The sequence below is a fragment of the Myotis lucifugus genome, unplaced genomic scaffold, assembly GCF_000147115.1.
Source record: "Myotis lucifugus unplaced genomic scaffold, Myoluc2.0 scaffold_60, whole genome shotgun sequence".
NCBI classification, from domain to species: domain Eukaryota; kingdom Metazoa; phylum Chordata; class Mammalia; order Chiroptera; family Vespertilionidae; genus Myotis; species Myotis lucifugus.
Genome location: NW_005871108.1, coordinates 4,140,690 through 4,162,561, shown reverse-complemented (window position 1 = coordinate 4,162,561; position 21,872 = coordinate 4,140,690). Strand labels below are relative to the sequence as shown.

Sequence of the window (21,872 nt, the reverse complement as noted above, 5' to 3'; positions counted from 1 at the left end):
GGGAGGGAGGGGATGGGGAGAAGGATTTAGCAGAAAAAAGAGAGATTTTTTTTGAGAGAGAGAGAGAGAGAGAGAGAGAGAGAGGGAACTCATGGACAACAGTGTGGTGATTGTGGGGGTGGAGAGGATGGGTGGAGGTGGAAAAAGGCATAGAGGGGATAAATGGTGATGGTAAAAAATAAAAAAAAATAAAAAGTGGGCTTTTTGTTTGTTTGCTGGCTTGTTTATTTGCTATAATAAGTAGGTGTAAATAGAGCAGAATCTTTTGTTCTGCTCAAGTAATTTAAGGAGCAAAAATCTTGAGACTCATCAGGCCAGATGAAAAAGTGGATCTTGCAAAGCACATCTTTTTGAAGGGAGGAAAGTCAGGAGCTCAGGTGTGGAGTAAGGAAGGGGATGTCTATTGCAGCTGCAGTTTAAGAAGATCTGCTTTTCTTCATCCTAGCTCCACAGCAAGTTAACCTCAGGAAAGCCTGTGCTGCTGGAGAGGAGTTTTATGAGTTATCGAATGACCTATTTCAGGGGTCCTCAAACTACGGCCCGCGGGCCACATGCAAATACAAATATTGCATTTGTTCCCGTTTTGTTTTTTTACTTCAAAATAAGATATGTGCAGTGTGCATAGGAATTTGTTCAATTTTTTTTTTTTAAACTATAGTCCGGCCCTCCAACGGTCTGAGGGACAGTGAACTGGCCCCCTGTTTAAAAAGTTTGAGGACCCCTGACCTATTTGATAGCCATATAACACAACAAAGCTTCCCAGCCATCCAGGCTGCTCAGATGCTATGAGATACAATGTACTTATGGTTAGATTGGCTTTTCCCTCTCTACCAGAGCAACGTGCACATTAAGTTGTTTGTTGGACCAATTTGCACAGCCATAGTTTCTTGGATTTCAAAACAGATGGGCTGCCTACACTGCAGGTAAACAGTGTGGAAGCTATAAATTAAAATGAACTTGGAGGCGTCTAATTGGATTTTGCTGATGTACCTACAACACCATTTACCAATTCAGATAATTCAGTCATATGTGTAAAGTATCCTGTGATAATTCAGTTACCTTCCTGAATGACCCAGAAACTGTTAGCCCTCTTGATCCTTTGATGAAGACCAGACTGAGAATAAAGGAAGCAAAGTTCTTTTCATCTTGATTGATAAGATGAAAACAACTTGTTCACTCTTTGAATGTGATTGAAAAAAAATGAAAGAAAGAAAAAAACCCAATCCCAACATCTGGATGGAATTATTACATACCTCTCTGGGACCCTCTGGTTCTTGAATGTTTTGACTAATGGTTCCCTTTCCAAAGTCTGTGGAGGCTCAATGACTCAACCTGTCAGAGAACGATACTTCACTACCAGTTACTGCAAGTTGGTTTAAATAGGTTGTCAAGATGCTGTAGCTGTGACCAAATCCCTGGCAGGGGCAGGTGAGGCAGTACATGCCACGTAAGTACACTCACGTGTTTCTGTGTCGATACCCAGTGGGAAGGGCATGGTCCTTCTGGAGAAATTGGGGCTCTCTATTGTATTGCATATTGTATTGTCCTAGCCTTAGAATCTGCCTCCATGGATACACTTTCCTCATTAGGAGAAGATCTATGTTTGATTCCTTTTATGACTAATGTTTCTGGATCCCTAGGGTATAGCAGAAAAAAGACCAGAGTATCAGAAGACCTGGTTTCAGCTCCAACAACAAGCTCTTGGATTTATTTTTATTTTTTTTAAATATATTTTTATTGATTTCAGAGAGGAAGGGAGAGGGAGAGATAGAAACATCAATGATGAGAAAGAATCATTGATCGGCTACCTCCCGTATGCCCCCTATTGGGGATTGAGCCCGCAGCCCATGCATATGCCCTTGATTGGAATTGAACCCACAACTGTTCAGCAGTCCAGAGGCTGATGCTCTATCCACTGAGCCAAAGCAGTTAGGGCAAGCTCTGGGATTTTAAGCTAATTTATCTGCCTTCATTGAGGTTCAGTTATACATATGGTTCATTATATATATATATATATATATATAGATATAGATATAGATATATAAAATTGATTTCAGAGAGGAAGGGAGAGGGAGAGATAGAAACATCAATGATGAGAGAGAATCATTGATTGGCTGCCTCCTGCATGACCCACACTGGAGCATGTGCCCTGACCAGGAATGGAACTGTGACCTCCTGGTTCATAGGTTGACACTCAAACACTGAGCCACGACAGCCGGGCTGAGCTTCAGTTTCTTTATAAGTAATGTGGGTAAGTAATATCCTCAATGGAGATACTGGAGAATGAATTGAGATAATCTACACTAATAAAAGAGAAATATGTAAATTGGTCATCACTCCGCTACACCCACCAGCCGATCAGGATGAGTATGCAAATTAACCCAACAAAGATGGCGGGTTAATTTGCATACTCAGGCACAGAGCAAAGACTGAAGGCTCCGGCCTAAGTGAAGACTGAAGACAACTGAAGAGGCTTGGCTTCTCCGCTGCAGCCAGACCAAAGGCCTGGGTCCTGGGTGCCGGAGGGAAACCGGTGCCGGCAGCCAGGGGAAGGAAGGCCTATTGCGCGAATCTTTGTGCAACAGGCCTCTAGTGGTATATAAAGTGCTTGGTGGGACCCCATGCACATGAAGTGCGTATGAATCTGGGGGAGCACATTGTGCCAAAGGAGGGCTCTGCTTTGAGAGAGGAAGACTTCACAATTATAATGAGAGCCCAAGGAAGGGGTTCTATTATTGTCAAGTTTCCCTGTTTTACTGCAACTTTTTGTAGGATGCTCGTTCTTAAGGTGGAATGGTGGAAAAAGCAATTAACTGGAAGTGAGGTCATTAATATCCTAGTCCTGATTCCGGTAACACAAAGCTAGAAAGTTCGGGAAAGTCATGTAATTGCTTTTCTCACCTATATAATAATGATTCTCATACTTTACCTTTCAAAACATAGTATTATTATAAAGCTTAAATAAGATGGAGCTTATACAAAAACATATGAGACATATAAATATATAACTTATTTTAGTCAAAAACTTCAAAACAATCTGGCCAATCTAGCAGAGTCTAATACACTCTGGCAAGCTTGTCTGAAATATGATTTAACCCTGTTTCTGTGGCTGACAGAGATGAAGTATAAGTGGCAAGTCCCCCACTGAACTTACCCAAATAGCCAATCCCTTGGATTCTGTGAGTAGTTCTTGAAGGACAATGAGAAATAACATCAGGAGATGAGCAAAGGTTTGGCTCCAGCTTTTCTAAATCTCCTGTGAGGGCATGGTTGAAGCTTCTAGAACCAGGGCTCTATCTTTGATGGCTGTGAGGAACTTGTTTGGAGCCAAGGGCTTCAGGAGCTTGCTCCATGCTCTGACCTTAGCATATAGTGGAGCAAGTTAGCAGGTCTGGGAAGCAGGGAGGGTGGTCATACAACTTTGGGAAGCTTAACATAAAGTCCCACCCTCAAATCACTGATCATCCACAACCTTTTAAACATTCACTTGCAACAACAGCCTAGAAGGATAGTCATCCTCTTTATCAGACCTGTTGTTTTCCTTCCCAGGCAAGAAAATAAGTGAAGAAGAACGTTAGGAAAACCTATATCTGTCTTATTTTTTGCTTTTGCCTTTTTTCTTTAATGACTCAGAATATTGCAGAATGTTGTACCTGCCCTGAGTGTACAGTTCAAGGGAGAGGTTTATGGAGCAGGCTCTCAACTCTGAGGCATGGAGGCTCTCCCCACTTCTCATAGCAAAGGGCTGCCTGGAATGTCTATCCCATTTGTGGGTTTGCCTGGGCTGTAAAGCTAAGGCATCTGCTCCAAACTCTTCCGCATGGACATGGGGACGTTTGGACATAGATCTTTCCCCCCAAATGCTGCCTTTTACATGGAGCCACTGAAGTGGTGGATTGGGGTTGGAGGGCAGGGAGGCAGTAGTAGACGGTGAGAAAAGGAATCCACCTTTTCTCAGGGGGCTATCCCAGTGGCAGGCATGCAGCATCTCCTCCTCAACTTGTCCATAAACAATACCTACTCACGTATTGGTAAGGATAGGAACCCACTGGAACTAACACAAGCCCCGGCATTTGAAGTCCCCAAGCAGATCCCAGTCTAGGCTTGCCACACTGGGTACATGTAAAAGGGGTCATCAATATGCATTTCTTTTTAATGCTTGTGGCGATTCTACCTCAGAAGCAACTTGGAAAAAATAAAAACTCCTTCTTAGAGAACCTGCATCTATTTAGATCCAGAGTAAACAAGCATATAAAGGGCGGCTTGCTCAGTATTTCTAAGATGTGGGGTTTGTCAGTTCCTTAGAGCAGTGGTCGGCAAACTCATTAGTCAACAGAGCCAAATATCAACAGTACAACGATTGAAATTTCTTTTGAGAGCCAAATTTTTTAAACTTAAACTATATAGGTAGGTACATTGTTATTAACTTAATTAGGGTACTCCTAAGCTGGCCTTTGCTAAAAACGTCCTCAATCTGATTGAGGTACGTTCGCTGAGGTCGACCCCTTCCAACTCTCCCATCCACACTCGTCTTGTATACTTGTTTCGTCATCTCCTTTCTGAAAACTGACTTCTGCGCATGGGCCACGAAGTTTCAATCGCACTGTACATGACCGCCTGCACGTGGTATTTTGTGGAAGAGCCACACTCAAGGGGCCAAAGAGCCGCATGTGGCTCGCGAGCCTCGGTTTGCCGACCACTGCCTTAGAGAAAAGAGTAAATAGGAACAGTTTTCATTTGGGGGGCATCTGGTCAGGAGGCCCTTAAAGGGACCCTGATATCTCAGGGAGTAGGTAATCTCATTCTTCCAGGCTTTATTGTTTGAACTTCACCAGTCTGAGCCAGAGGGCAGTCCAAGTGGGCCAGCAGTCTAAGGACAGACGACCCTTTAGGCACGAGGGCTGTACTGTGAATATAGGGCTGCCACGATAGGGAAGCACAACCCCCATAATCTAAAAAGCTTGTCCCCTAGTTGGCCTTCCTTCCTCTAACTTTTCAGGCCCTGTGATCTTTACTACAAAGCAAACCATATGATTTTGATTCTGGCTCCTGGCTTACTGAGAGCTTTTCATGTCTCCAATGGCAGGAAGTCCTCCAGCCTCTTTTTTTTCATTTAAACATATTTTTATTGATTTCAGAGAGGAAGGGATAGGGAGAGAGAGATAGAAAGATCAATGATGAGAATCATTGATCGGCTGTCTCTTGCACGCCCCCTACTGAGGATCGAGCCTGCGACCCAGGCATGTGCCCTTGAACGGAAGTAAACCTGGGACCATTCAGTTCGCAGGATGAAGCTCTATCCACTGAGCCAACCAGCTAGGATTTTTTTTCTTCCCTCCAGCCTCTTTAAGCAGCTGTTCTGGCATCTAAGAGAGGAAGCCAGCTTTTTTGAACTCTCACCAGCTGGACATTGTAGCCCCATGGAGAGCAATGCTCAGTGGAAAGCAACACTCAGTAGAAGAAGGGTAATAAGAATGACTGTAAGGTGGGAAGACACTCCTGGGATTTATAGAGGCGGACTCCCGGTTGACACCTGTCCAAAGAATTGGCTTTCCCCTCCACTCTATCCCTGGATTTCCATCTGTGTCTCCCTGTGAGAGGACCCTTCCCTAGAGATGGGAGACCAGGATCTAGTCCAGTGATGGCGAACCTTTTGAGCTGGGCGTGTCAGAATTTTGAAAATCCCTAACTTAACTCTGGTGCCATGTCACATATAGAAATTTTTTGATATTTGCAACCATAGTAAAACAAAGACTTATATTTTTGATATTTATTTTATATATTTAAATGGCATTTAACAAAGAAAAATCAACCAAAAAAATGAGTTCGCGTGTCACCTCTGACACGCGTGTCATAGGTTCGCCATCACTGATCTAGTCCTTCTGAAAAAGATGGGGGAAGGAAGTATTGTCTGACATAAAGGACTACACAAAGCTTCTAATCCCAGAGATTGGTGTTTCAGTCACCAAGATGACTGTAGCCAGGTAAACTTCAGTGAGATTCACTGGAAGAAAATTCTGCGATTTGAGTGGTAGGCAAGGTGAAGGCTAGAGGAAGTCAGTCACTTTTCAGAAGGAATCAATGCTACTTTTCTAGGAAAGGGGAGAAGAGATGGTGATAGACTAAGAAAAACCTTGATCATTTTATTTACTTATATAAAGCTTTATAATATTTAGTCATTTGTTTTTGTTTCTGGGCCTGTGCATGTGCTGACTTTTCCACTTGAATTTTTTTTTTTTTTTTATTTTTATTAGCAGATCCCCGTATGGCCATCTCTTTCTCATTCTCCAGATTTCAAATGTCTCCTCCTTAGAAAGGCTTTCCTGACAAACTCTTTTATGTGATTCCCACCTCACTCCCTATCATATCACTTTATTCTCTTCTGAGAATTTATTATTACTTGAAATTATTTTGTTTGCTTACTTGTTTTCGTCTAACTATCCAACCATAATGTAATTTCCATAAAAATATCCCATCTATCTTGTTCACTGTTATACCCTCTATGCCTAAAATAGTGCCAGTAGAACAGTGAGGGTTCAATAAATAAATGCTGAATGAGGGGATATATGAGTGGAGTGTTAGGGTTGGGAAAACTAGCCAAAGAAAGCTAGGTAAAATTGGAATGGGATGCATAAGGCCAGAAAGAAAAGAAATAATCAGGAGAGGAAATTGAGACCAGTAACCAAAATCTTCTGTGAAGTGGAAATAAGTGAAAATTTTTTTAAAAAAAGAAACCAACACATTTTGTTTGATACCTTCCAGCTTTCATCATATTCAACAAACCTTTGTTAAGTACTTACATGTGCCCAGCATTATGTTAAGAGCTGCAGACACAGCTGAATAAAGTCAGAGGTTGAAGAGGATGGGGAGAGGAAGTAAAGTTACGAGTTGCTCTCTCCTTGAGTTCTCAAGCCATTCAGTGAGTTCACCATCTAATAAGGAGACATAAAAAACAGCTAGGTAACAAGGGGGCAAGGACTATGAGTGTTGGTAAATTTCAATAAGAGGAACACGACAGGGGAAACTACAGAGGAGATGACATTTAATTTTGGCCTTGAAGATAAGTAAAGAGTTCATCAGGTGGAGAGGGAGAGTATTCCAGGCAAGGAAATAGCATAAGCTAAGGCATAGAGCAAGCATGTCAAACTCGCAGCCTGCGGGCTACATGTGGCCCATAATGAAAAATTTTTAGCCCAGCCAATATAACAGTATGTAAGAAACGTTTTAATAAAAATTTAGTAACTTAATTTTTAAAATATCCTGTTATACATAATTATTAATGACTGATTACTACAACTAATGACTGATTACTATACTTCTGTTGCATTCATTTCCCTTACGCACCTTACACGCACCATTTCTTTTTTTTTCTTTTTTTAATTAAATCTTTATTGTTCAGATTATTACAGTTGTTCCTCTTTCCCCCCAACCCCCATAGCTCCCCTCAACCCGGTTCCCACCCCACCCTCTGCCCTTACCCCCACCCCCACTGTCCTCATCCATAGGTGTACGATTTTTGTCCAGTCTCTTCCCACAGCCCCCACACCCCTTTCCCACCCAAGAATAGTCAGTCCATTCCCTTTCTATGCCCCTGATTCTATTATATTCACCGGTTTATTTTGTTCATCAGATTATTTATTCACTTGATTTTTAGATTCACTTGTTGATAGATGTATATTTGTTGTTCATAATTTGTATCTTCACCTATTTCTTCTTCTTCCTCTTCTTAAAGGATACCTTTCAGCATTTCATATAATACTGGTTTGGTGGTGATGAACTCCTTTAGCTTTTTCTTATCTGTGAAGCTCTTTATCTGACCTTCAATTCTAAATGATAGCTTTGCTGGGTAAAGTAATCTTGGTTGTAGGTTCTTGGTATTCATCACTTTGAATATTTCTTGCCACTCCCTTCTGGCCTGTATAGTTTCTGTTGAGAAATCAGCTGACAGTCTTATGGGTACTCCCTTGTAGGTAACTGAGTTTCTTTCTCTTGCTGCTTTTAAGATTCTCTCTTTGTCTTTTGCTCTTGGCATTTTAATTATGATGTGTCTTGGTGTGGTCCTCTTTGGATTCCTTTTGTTTGGGGTTCTCTGCGCTTCCTGGACTTGGAAGTCTATTTCTTTCACCAGGTAGGGGAAGTTTTCTGTCATTATTTCTTCAAATAGGTTTTCAATATCTTGCTCTCTCTCTTCTTCTGGCACCCCCATAATTCAGATGTTGGTTCACTTGAAGTTGTCCCAAAGGCTCCTTACACTATCTTCATATTTTTAGATTCTTTTTTCTTTTTGTTTTTCCGGTTGGGTGTTTTTTGCTACTTCGTATTTCAAATCTTTGACTTGATTCTTGCGATCCTCTAGCCTGCTGTTGAAACTCTGTATAATATTCTTTATTTCAGTCAGTGTATGCTTAATTTCTGGTTGGTCCTTTTTCATATCCTCGAGGGTCTCACTAGATTTCTTGAGGGTCTCACTAAATTTATCGGCGGTTTCTAGAAAATTCTTGAAAAACCTTAAAAGTGTGGTTTTGAACTCTATATCCTGTAGTTTGCTTTCCTCCATTTCTGTCATTTGTGACCTGTTTCTTTGTCTCTGCATTTTGGCTGCTTCCCTGTGTTGATAGAGTGGTTTTCTGTGCTAGGTGTCCTATAGGGCCCAGTGGCTCAGCCTCCCCAATTACCTGAGGTGGACACTCTTGGTGCACCCTTTTGTGGGCTGTGTGCACAGTCTTGTTGTAGTTAAGCCTTGATTGTTGTAGGTATCACTAGGAGGAATTGACCACCAGGCCAATTGGCTGTGAGAATCAGCTGTATCTACAGTGGGAGAACTTCTGTGCTGGAGACACCCCTCCAGGGCAAGACTTGCTTCAGTGGGGGCTTTGGTGCTCACTGAGTCTGCCCCCTGAGTGTGTCCCTTATGGATCTGAGGAGTTGTAATCTGGATGGTCCCACTCTGACCACTGGGTACACTGGCTCTTGGATCTCTAAGGAGGTGCTAATTTAGCCTCTGCCTGAGATTACCCAGCAGGAGCTATGGAGAGATCTGCAGATTCCTCTTCTTTGTTTGGGGTTTGGAGGTGCCTAGATGAGGCCCAGCTGTGAAGCAATGCAAGCTGCTGTGGGGCCTTGGGCCTTCTTTTGGAAGTTCTGGGTCTCTCTGACCCAGCCTAGTTTGTTAGGTAATTTTCAGATTGCAAAGGGCCAGGCCTTTCATATGCAAAAGCCTCTGGGAACAGCTTGGGTGGGGCGGGGTCTCAGGGAATCAACAGGGCGGAGCAAACAGCTATGGCTGATGCTCAGTCCTACCCTAAGAGGCCCCATGTCTCAGTGTCCCGGTAATTGCTGCAAGCACCTCTGAGAGAAAGCCGCCCTTGAGTTCCGCCCGATGCCAGACAGTTCAGTTTCTCCCCGTATGAGTGTGGGTCCCCAGAGACTCACCCAGAACTGGAGTTCAGAGCAGTCAGGAGCTTGAGACTCCCTCCCGATTGAAAAAGACAACCGTGTCCTCAGTTGCCAGCCCTTTCCACATGCGCCTCCGTACCTCTGCACTTTACTTCTGCACCTCCTCTGAGTCTCAGTGTGCTTTTCTCTTTCCTTCTAGTTGAAGAATTTCCACTCAGCCAGCCTTCATGTGGTTTTGGATAATGTCCGTTTTGTCTTTTAGTTGTATTATTGAAGTGGTTGTGCGAGGCAGCAATTTCTGGTGTTTACCTATGCCGCCATCTTGGTTTCTCCTTTGCTCACTTTTTCTTACACGCACCATTTCTCTCCACTAATACTAGCAGCAGCGAATATTTTAGCAGCCGACTGCCACGTAATTAGTCTTGTACTGACTTGTTTGGTGTGCGCAACAGGAAATATTTCGCTTTCGGAAAACAAGAAAAATAGGTTTATTTGCATTACACTTATTAATTTGTGCAGTTATTCAGTGTCTGGTAAGTTAATGCTCAAGAAAAATATTAATTTTTATTAAAATTTCTATTATTTTATGTTAACAATTACTCATTTATTTCAGCCCTTTGTATTCAGCATGTCTCCATCGAAAAAAACCTACATTCTATGAAAATTGAAGCGTTTGTTTTTTGTGGCCCACATAAACTTAACCTTGTTTATTGGCCTATGTTAGCCTTTGAGTTTGACATGCTTGGCATAGAGACATGAAAGTACTTGTTATGCTTGGAAAACAGCAAGCAGACCAAATTGTTCCCTGTGATGAGAGTAGAATGTTCATGGGGAAATGACTACACATGAGGCTAGAAACACGGTGTAATGAAATGGTGAAGGGCTGGTGTTCTTTTGGGACATGCTAATGAATGTGCACTTAGCAAAATCAGAACCACCTAGATTTTAGTGAAATTCTTGGATCCTCATATGATCCCTGATGAATAGTGGTATGTTAACAAATTCTCTCCATCTGTGACAAATATTAATCAAAGGACTCTTGGCTTGATGCCCAGAAGTTTCACTGTGCCTCATAGGTGTGGCCTTAATACAGTCCAGCTGAGGGTTTGGGAGACATGCTAAACCAGGATGTAAAGCCCCTAACATTCACCCAAGGTCAAGCTGAGATGCTTTCATTCCACCAAAGGTCTCAGACAGTGAGCCCCAGGCCATTCTCCACCCCCTGCAAACCACAGGATTTTCAGGTAGCTAAGGTAGGGGAAGCCACCCAAGGAATAGGGTGAGACAAGGAAGGCATGCATCTTTTTATTTTTATTTTTATGATTTTTATTGATTTTTCAGAGAGAGAAGAAGGGAGCCCATTCAATGTGGTTCAGTGGTTGAGTATTGACCTATGAACCAGGAGGTCAGGGCTTGATTCCCAGTCAGGGCACATGCCGGGGTTGTGGGCTTGATCCCCAGTAGGGAGCATGCAGGAGGCAGCCATTCAATGATTCTCTCTCTCATCATTGATGTTTCCATCTCTCTCTCCCTCTCCTTTCCTCCAGAAATCAATAACAAATTTATCTAAGTTTTTTTTTAAATTAAAAAAGAGAGAGAGAGAAAGGGAGAGGGAGAGAAACATTGACGTGAGAGTGAAACATCCATTGGCTGCCTCCTGCACGCCACCTACTGGGGATTGAACTTGTGGAGCATGTACTCTGACTGGGAATTGAACCAGCAAACTTTTAGTGTGTGGGATGACGCCTGACCAATTGAGCCCCACCAGCCAGGGATATATATTTTTAAAATATATTTTATTGATTTTTTACAGAGAAGAAAGGAGAGGGATAGAGAGTTAGAAACATCGATGAGAGAGAAACATTGATTAGCTGCCTCCTGCACACCTCCTACTGGGGATGTGCCTGCAACCAAGGTACATGCCCTTGACCGGAATCGAACCTGGTGTTACAGAATTTACCAGGTGACCGAAAAATACACAGGAGTACTGGAGGCACAGGAAAAACCCATTTATTTCCAAATATTTCACATGTACCGGTACAGTGACTCAGGGGAGTTTGTTTCTCTCCAAATCCAGAGCAAACCAGTATGGAGGAAGCTTTCCCTTTATACCCCTTTGGTTTCTTTGTCCCCCAAATATGGATCATACCTCCGGACCTTTCGCGGGCTTTGCAAAAAGCTCCATGTGCTAGGATGGGAGCAGTGAGACCACATCTCAAGGCCTGGCCTGGCGCCAGCACTGATAACTCCATCTGGGGGTTGTGTATTGTTCATGGTTTATGGACTCTCTAAAATGGGGGTAGTACTTAGGTAAACAGGTCTTGCAGGACCAGATAATTAAAGGGGCAGTGACTAGACTACAGGCTAACAAGAATGTACATTAGGTTACTGGCACAGATTTAGATTGCTAGCCCCCCGAAAATGTCTCATTTTCCCTATCACTTGGACCCTTCAGTCCACAAGTCGACGCTCTATCCACTAAGCCAGTGGTTCTCAACCTTCTGGCCCTTTAAATATAGTTCCTCATGTTGTGACCCAACCATAAAATTATTTTCATTGCTACTTCATAACTGTAATGTTGCTACTGTTATGAATCGTAATGTAAATATCTGATATGCAGGATGGTCTTAGGTGACCCCTGTGAAAGGGTCGTTCGACCGCCAAAGGGGTCGAGACCCACAGGTTGAGCACCGCTGCGGGCTAAAATAATTATATTTTAATGAAATACTAAAAAATAAAAATCTATGCAAATGAAATCAATGATCAAGGGAGCTCTCTTCTATTATTCCATCATCCAGCTTATTATTCAAAGGTCATATGTGGTCTTGGGGTAATTCTCTTATGGGTTCTTCAAACTTCTCCCAGAAATCAGGAAATGGGAAGCCGAAATAAGCCAGCGCTAGGGAATTGAAATCTGGAGGTACCAGCTCCACCCATGCCAGTTAATCTAGGATCTACACCGAAGATGGGGAAGCCTACATTTGCTGTTTACTTAAAGCACTCCCCAGTCTGAGGCTGGAAATTATAATTTGGATCTTGGAAATTATAATGTGGATCTCTACCATAATTTGGCCTATTAACTCTTCCTGGAGAGGCTTCACACACCCTGGGAACAACGTGTGAAATAAGCTTTGCTTCAGTGTTTGATGGGCTAACCTGTTTGAGGAATTAACTCTTATTTTCTGTGATATCAGACACTTCTGTTCTTTGTGAAAGAATGAAGCATTCATTCTTCACACTCCCTCTCCCAAAAGAGTAACCAGGGCCTTTTGTTCTGGAGATCAGGCCTTCTTTCACTTCAGACAAAATAAAAAATAAAAGAAATCAACAGGCTTTTGTTTTTGAAAGCAGCCCAAGGTCTCAGAGGTGATAAAGTTGTGCTGAGAGAAAAAAAGGGCTCTTAGGATTAGAGGAGGGCTGAAAGAGAATTTCCTGAGCCTGGCTCTGAAGGGGATGGTGCTCAAGTCTCCTATTCCCCTACAGATCCCTAGAACAGTAGGACCTTGAATGCAGATGACTGTGTGCTCAGGGAGGTGAGCAAAGGCACTGCTATTTGAAAGCCTCAGCAGAGGTCTCCATGACCCCACGAGGCCTACAGAACGAGACCTAGAATAGACCATTGTCACTGGCAAAGAGCACCAAGGAGGGGCAAGCACTGACTGAAAGACATCTCCCAAAAAGGACCAAGATTGGACCAAGGTGGATGAGAGCCAAGGATATCTAGAAAACTCAAGAAATGTGACTTTTAGAGGATGTGAATTTAATGATACAAAGCTAAACCTGTTAACAGTGTTTAATACCAGCCCTCACACTTTTTCTTTAAAGTATGTAGGTTTTTTGGCTCAAAGAAATCTCCAACTTGATTTATTTAATTTAACCCTGCTTCTCAGAAGTGAGAGGCTGGAAATGTTCCAGGATATATGTATATGGAAATGCAAGCTGTTCCAAGTGTGCTTCACACCTGAGCACCATCTAGTCCCTCCTTTGCCAAGTCATGGAGCCTGATTCAAAGGTAGAGATGACCAAGGGACATGCCCCGGAAGTAGGAGGAAAGGGACCTGGAACCAGTGACACACCAGACTGGGATTGCTGAGTACTGAAACTCCTCAAACCTTGTTGTGAAACTCATCTGCCCTCAGGTTGCCACACCAGAGCTCTGCCCCACACCTTGGGGAGAAGACTATCTTTGTGTTTGTGTTTGTGAAATGGTTGTGTTTCTTCCAGCTGGAGCTCTTTTTTTTTTTTTTTTTTTTTTTAAAGAGGTGCACCCTACTGGGGATTGAGCGCCAAAACTCGGGCATGTGCCCTGACCCAGAATCAAACTGTGACTTCCTGGTTCATAGGTTGATACTCAACCATTGAGCCACACCAGCTGGGTAGCTGGAGCTTTTTGAAGAAGACCCAGTAGCAGGAAAGAAGGAGAGAACCTATGACCTATAATCGCTAAACTGGGCACTGGAATGTTTAAGGGAATATCTTTTTGAAATATCACTATGTACTTTTGGCATAAATTTAAAATATATTCAGAAAAATCTATTCAGTTTACTAGCTAAAATGCTCAGGGATTTAGGTCAACAGAATGCTAAGTAACTGAGGTTTAGCTAAAGTGATTTTTTTTTGTTTTTACCATTGAAGACATATTTTAAAAGCTAAGACTACCTTTCTAACATTCAATTATTGGGGGCTTAGTTTATGCCATGCATTATTCTAGAAACAGAGGCTGCAAAGACACTGTCTCTGCCTGCTAAGGGTTAATATAATAGTCCAGGAGAAGAGATGCATACGTATAATGTAATTATAAGAAATCATAAATGATAATAATAAATTAGGTCAGTGCTTGATGGAGATATACATAAGATATGCAAGCACCTAATGAACCTAATGAACCAGGGGATGGGGCTACTCAGGGAAGACTTCCTAAAGAAGTGATATCTGAGTTAAATCTTAAATGATAAATAGGATTACCTATGTGGAGGCAGGGCATTGACAACAGAAGGAGACCACATTTCAGACAGAAAGGCCAGCAACAGCAAAGACAGAGGGCAGGGTTAGGAGAGGCCTGAAGGGTCAGAAGAAGCAGACAGGGAGGGCCTTACACATATCAGCTTAAGGAGCCTGATCATATCCTTGGTCACTGAAGAGTTTTTAGCAGGGGAGACATATGGCCAGATTTAATTTTATAAACATCATGCGAGCAGATGTGTGAGGGTAGATCGATGTGATTGATACATCTGGAGACAAGGAAACCAAAGAAAAGAATCTAGGTTAAGGCAGAATAATACATGGGAAATGAGCACCTGAATTAGTGAGTTTGGGGAAAAAGCAACAGGTCTAAGGGCCTTGGGTGAAAAGGGATGAGGGCAAAGGAAACATCAAGGAAGACTCCCAGGATCAAGCTCAGGGGACTGTGTGGCTGATGGTATCACCCATTAGATTCTGAATTCCAAAAAAAGAGCTGGGCTTAGTGAGGAAGGGGGTACATTTTGTTTACTCTAATGTATCTGTGGGATACACGGAAATGGATATATCTAGGAATCTGTTAGAAATAAAAACTACAGTTCTGGGGAGATATCTATTCAGGTTTTCATGTTATTGGCATATAGATAATAATTAAAACCAGGGGAACAGAAGAGATCACCCAGGGAGAATGGGAATAGAGAAAAGGGCAGAGATCCAAGGACTAAACTCTGGAATAGGTCAGGAAAGCTCTGGTAGTACCATCATCTTGCACATTTTTCTGGGGCCTTGGAGTTTATCAACTACTTCCATACCTATTACCTTAATTCTCATCTGAGGTGTTCTGTAAACTAACTGGTAAAGTCCGGAGTGACTGTGATGATGACAAGAATGCCTTGGTCCATTGCATAGGCAGGAGGTGGGAGTCAGCATTCTCTCCCTACATCATGTCACAGAGGATATTCCCAGCTGTTGACTCAAAGCCCCACGTTAACATGATAGCAGATTCCTAAAAGGACTTGAAACTCTCGCCTAGACCCCTGGTTCAGAGCACAGCTGGCCTGTGACCCTGGGCTCGCAGGGATAGTGCAGAGCTGACAGGACCTCTACGAGGGGCTCATTTCCAGAAGCAGGTGCATAAGTATAATGTAATTATAAGAAATCATAAATGATAATAATAAATTAGGTCAGTGCTTGATGGAGATATACATATAGCACTCTGCCTGCCTCTGCATTGTCCTGAAGGCAGCACCAGCCTCAGCTGAGGCAGGGCTACAGGCTGGGAGGAAAGGAATCCTTTCTAGAGACAGAAGTAAGGCAGCAAGAGCACTTGCTCCTTCCGGCATGCCTGAAGTCAGCAGGAGGCATTAAGGCTGGCCTGGCCCTACAAGGAGGTCTGTGAGCTATGTGGCAAAAGGCAGGGCAGAGATGAATGCAATCAGGTGACTCCTCACTCCTCCGGTAGAGCCCTTACTTCTTCCAAGTAGTCTCATCTACTCTGAACATATTTCCACAGTATCTCTCCATCTCACTGTGCTACATTATTGTACACTGTTCATGTGCTCCCTCGAATTCCTCAGATTTTCATTTGTGTATCTTTTCTAGGGTTTGCCTTATGCTCAGGGGGGAACAGATAGGAACCTGTGTGGCCAGAGGTTCCAGGCTCTAGAGACCAATGGTGTAGTGGGAAAACCTTGGCTGGAATCTTGGTTTTGATCCTTATTAGTTGAGTGACCAAGAAACAGTTTTGTTTAACCTCCCTGTGCCTCAGTTTCATCATCTGATAAATACTTCACAGGGTTGTTGTGAGGATTAGAGAATATCAAAAAGCCCAAATAAATGGCAGCACTCAATATTAGCACTGTGAAAATTTCTATTACTACAAATATCTTACCTTGCTTGTCTTTTTATAAAAATTTCTACCATTAAAATGATTTATTTAGGCTAAAGACCTTAAAGCCCAATTATAATGGGAGACGAACCCATTATCAGTCATTATCACAATCTGATCTTGAATTGGTTTAGGTCCAGCAAAGGGCAGGAATAGATCACAAACAGTAACTTTGGTTGGACTGGAGTTGAGGAAAAGAAATGTTTCCCAAACTTTAGTCATGTGGATAGCAGCGTCAGGATCTCAACCATAGCCCCCATTCTTCTAAAGCAGCGGTTCTCAACCTGTGGGTCGCGACCCCTTTGGTCGGTCGAACGACCCTTTCACAGGGGTCGCCTAAGACCATCCAGCATATCAGATATTTACATTACGATTCATAACAGTAGCAACGTTACAGTTATGAAGTAGCAATGAAAATAATTTTATGGTTGGGTCACAACATGAGGAACTGTATTTAAAGGGCCAAAAGGTTGAGAACCACAGAATCTAAAGTATTATTTACTTAATATTTTTCTTTAAGTCAATTAACTTTTCTAAAATGCAAATACAGCCCTAGCCGGTTTGGCTCAGTGGATAGAGCATCGGCCTGCAGACTGAAAGGTCAAGGGCACATGTCCGGATTGCAGGCTAGTTCCCCAGTAGGGGGCGTGCAGGAGGCAGCCAATCAATGATTCTCTCCCATCATTGATATTTCTATCTTTCTCTCCCTCTCCTTTCCTCTCTGAAATCAATAAAAATATATTTAAAAAATAAAATAAAAAAATGTAAATACATTCATGTGGAAAGGAAAATCTATATCAGTGTTATTGATCATAAACATAATATAGCCTAGAAAATAAATTAATAAAACAGTGGCATTAAATTCTAAATAGCTACTGCCAGAAGAAAACTCCAGGTCTATGGTCTATTTGTTGGTTAGAATGGAAATTAAGAAGTGGTCAAGTATGTTAATGACATATTGGGCTCAAATGAGACTTTCTTCTACATGTAATCCAGGCTTGAAAGAGAACTGCAAAGGAAAATACTTTCTTATGATGTAATTCTTTGTTATTTTATGTTTGTCTACTTATCACCTAAAACCATGTCCCATATAACTTAGTCATCTCATGTACAATAACTGGTACATGTCCTAAACTTTTGGAAACAGAAGGTCTGGTACATGAGGGTAAATCAGGGACATGGGGGCTAAAACTAGGACTATTGAGTACTATGAGTAAATAAAAAAAATAAGCTGGAGAATCTTCCAAGGCCAGCTTCACTTCCTTTACAAGTCTGTGTAAATGCTTTTACAACCTTGTATAAGATTTCTCTTTTTGGATCTTCTCTAGCACCTAGATAGGGTGGCATACATAATAGATGCTCAATAGATACTTGGAGCTGGCTGACTGAATAAAATTGTATTATTAGAACAAGTCATCCAAACTGGACCCTGGGAGCCCAAGAGGGACACCGCTTTTCTGAAAGGTATTTCCTCATCTCCCACCTCCAACTGATACCAGGTTCAGCCTAAAGTCTAAGCAAGTTGTGGACATGCCATGCACCAGCAGAGTAGAACAGGTTCTAAGGACTGAACCTTGCAAATAATAGTCCTTTCTCCTCTTTTGGACTTGGAGATCTGCATTGGATAAATAACTTTACTCTGGCAATGGGTCCTGTCCCATCTTCGAGTGGTGAAACAACTCCAAAGTAGCTTTCCCTCAAAAAGGTTGTTTACAGTAAGTGATGTGCCCAGGTGTGCCTAGCACTGAAAACAAACCTTCGAGGAACACTCTTTACCTGCTAGACCAGACCTAAGAGACCGGTACTCTAAGTTTTATATTCCATTAGAGTATATAGTCTTTTGCCACAGCACCACATGACTGATGGATATATAAGTCTTTTTACTATTTATAAAGCAAAGTATCTGAGTCTCTCCAAAAGTAGTTTGGGAAATTCAGGGCCTTCCTAAAAGAAAGATAAAAACCCCCATCAGGAGACATTCAGTCCTGAGGAAGTCCATCTTAAAGTTACTAGGCCTGTAAACACCAATCAGAAAGGATATATGCACCCCCTATGTTCATAGCCCCACAATTTCCCATAGCTAAGATCTTTGAAACAGCCTAAGTGCCCATCAGCAGATGAATGGATTAGAAAACTGTGGTACATCTACACGATGGAATACTATGCTGCTGTAAAAAAGAAGGAATTCTTACCATTTGCAACAGCATGGATGGAACTGGAGAGCATTATGCTAAGTGAAACAAGCCAGTCAATGAAAGAAAAATACCACATGATCTCACTCATTTATGGATAATTAAGACCACTATAAACTGATGAACAAAAATAGACACAGAGGCAGAGCAACATCGAACAGACTGTCAAACTACAGGGGGAAGGCCGGGGAGGGTTGGGGGTGGGGGGTGGGTAAGAAATCAACCGAAGGACTTGTATGCATGCATATAAGCATAACCAATGGACACAAGACACTGGGGGGTATGGGAGGCTAGGGGAAGGTCAAGGGGAGAAAAAAAAAGGAGACATATATAATACTCTTTGTAATACTTTAAGCAATAAAACAATTAAAAAAAGAAAAAGAAAAAAAAGTTACTAGGCCTGTGGACAGGGATGAAACTGACAAACCTTATATACTAGTACTTCAGGGTACTTTGCCCTTGTCCAGGGCAGGAAAATGACTTTTTCTCTGAGAAGGGAGTTTAGAGGCTAAAAATAAACTCCACTCTGAAAGGGTATAAACCAGCTATGGAAAAGATTTCCGAAGTCTTTTGGCCAATGAATCATTCTCCCCAGCCTAGTTTAGCGCTGAGGCTCTGTACCTAAATTCTAACAAAGAAACAGCTTTTGATGGTGACTAGAATTATCCATTTATGACATTCCACCCCATTTGTTGATCACTGATGGCAACTTTTAATGACCAATTGGTTCCCCTTTGTGCTTCTTCATCAATCAGCACATTCCCAAAGACTAATGATTTTGATTTTCAACCCAACTTAAACATATTCAGGCCCTGGCTGAGTAGCTCAGTTGGTAAGAGCATCATCCTGACACACCAAGGTTGTGGGTTTGATCCCCGGTCAGGGCACAGGAATCAACCAATGAATGCATAAATAAGTCGAACAACAGAACAACAAATCTCTTCTCTCTCTCTCTCTCTCTCTCTCTCTCTCTCTCTCTCTCTCTCTCCCTCCCTCCCTCCCTCCCTCCCAGTCAATTAAAAAAGACTGGAGCTATTAGAGCACAACTGTGACATTTAAAAAACACAACACCAGGGGGCAGGGGCGGGCTAGAAGGGGTCAATGGGGGAAAAAGGGAGACATATGTAATACTTTCAACAATAAAGATTAAAAAAAAACCAAACCCACAACACCATAATCAAAAACCCTACTGCTGCCAAGTTTCACCCCAAATCCCAAAGGTAAATATACATGATTGTGGGAGTGCCTATTGTTTTAGAGAATTCCTATGAAGCTCCTTACAGAAAAAATGACATTAGTAAATCATATCACCACCAGCCCACTTTCCTGTCAGTTTGGATGATGATATACTTACTAGAGGCCCGGTGCACGAAATTTGTGCACTGGGGGGGGGGGGTACCTTCAGCCCAGTCTGTGCCCTCTCTCAGTCTGGTACCCCTGGCTCCTTACCACCCGCCTGCTTGCTGCTCCTTAGCAGAGGCAGGAGAGGCTCCCACCACCGCAGCTGAGCTCGCCAGCCGTGAGCCCGGCTTCTGGCTGAGCGGCACTCCCCCTGTGGGAGCACACTGACTACCAGGGGGCAGCTCCTGTGTTGAGCATCTGCCCCCTGGTGGTCAGTGCGCATCATAGCGACCAGTCATTCTGGTCGTTCTGCTGGAAAGGTCGCTTAGGCTTTTATTATATAGATATCAGCAGAGTAGAATTAAATTGTCAGATTCCTGAAGCAATTCTCCTGGACTTACTTGTGGAAATAGTGCTGAGTGAGAAGCATCACTGAACTCAGGGTCCAGGCTTTGGTTTAGTGACTTTGGCAGTCTGACCCCCCACTGAATCCCCAATATTAAGGTGCTTTTTATGCACCTTGGGGCCACCTCTCTGACCATTCTGCCTGGTCTCCAAGATCTTTTGTACTTTCCCAGAAAAGGGGCCTCTATATTCTCCTGCTCCATGGCGTCCTCTGCCTCATGGATCTGCACCTCTCAGGGTGTTGCCAACTCAGCAGGAGATTCCCTTTGGTGTGAGTTCATTTGCTTTATGGCAATTGAGTTATTACATTTCTAATCTGGAAGCAGCCTGAAATTAAGGTGCAAAAAACTGAATTTAGGAAACCAAAGAAATTTGGTGCAATTAAATTTCAGGTGTTGTCTAGATCTTCCTGGGATCGAGCCTGCTGTGTAGGGGACTCCTGCCCAATTAGCCATGGAAGATGCCTGTTGGAGCCAGGATCTAACAGATTGCTGAACTAAGACTTCATTCAATGCCATTCTCCAAGCTGAATCAATACCACTTGCTAGCTATGTGACCTTGGACAAGTTATTTAACCTCTTTGGGTCTCTATTTCCTCATATGTAAAATGGGGGCAATGATATTCCACAGTGTTAATGAGAAGTTTAGATGAGATATGATATGTGTAATACATGGTAGATGTTCAATGAATTTCAGTGCCCTAACCCTCTACATTCTAGATCAGTGAGTGGTTCTCAACCTTCCTAATGCCATGACCCTTTAACACAGTTCCTCATGTTGTGGTGACCCCCAACCATAAAATTATTTTGTTGCTACTTCATAACTGTAATTTTGCTACTGTTATGAATCGTAATGTAAATATCTGAGATATGCAGGATGTATTTTCATTGTTACAAATTGAACATAATTAAAGCATAGTGATTAATCACAAAAACAATATGTAATTATATATGTGTTTTCCGATGGTCTTAGGCAACCCCTGTGAAAGGGTCGTTCGACCCCCAAGGGGTCGCGACCCACAGGTTGAGAACCGCTGTTCTAGATGGAACCTATTCATCTGCTTCACCTCTTGCTTAGTAAACAGGATGAGGCTTGGCAGGAATATCCCTCAGGGGCACCTCTAGGAAGGATGTGGGGTAAATACTCTAGGAAATCACAGGGATTGTTCCCCCTCTTTTTCAGATCCTAGGTCACAATGGTGAGACCAAGAAATCCTCTGAATGCAGCTGCACTTAAGAGAATGCTTGCTAAAGATTTTTTTAAAAAAGAGAATGCTTGCAATGTTCATTTCTGAGACAAACCTATTAGTAGGCATGACCAGGACTCCTCATTAATATAACCCAGCCCAGCCCAGCTGGCATGGCTCAGTGGTTGAGTGTCGACCTATGAACCAGGAGGTCACGGTTTGATTCCCGGTCAAGGTACACGCCTGGTTGCAGCCTAGATCCCCAGTGTGGGGCATGCAGGAGGCAGTCGATCAATGATTATCTTTCATCATTGATGTTTCTCTCTCTCCCTCCCTTCCTCTCTAAAATCAGTAAAAATATTTATTAAAAAAAGAAAAAAAGACAGTAGTGTGCCCTGCATTGCCATAGGGCTAGGCTAGGAACTTGGCTCACATCCCCTCTGCTATTGCTTAGGAGAATTTAAATTTCTCTGTCAATTGTTACCTCCTCTGTGTTTTATCCTTG

General features: G+C 42.5%; 1 protein-coding gene across 2 annotated transcripts in view; it reads right to left on the bottom strand.

Annotated features, from left to right (window-relative positions):
- ASIP (agouti signaling protein) overlaps positions 1–21,872 on the bottom strand; it is a 97,642-nt gene that overhangs the window by 50,914 nt on the left and 24,856 nt on the right. The window lies entirely within an intron of this gene.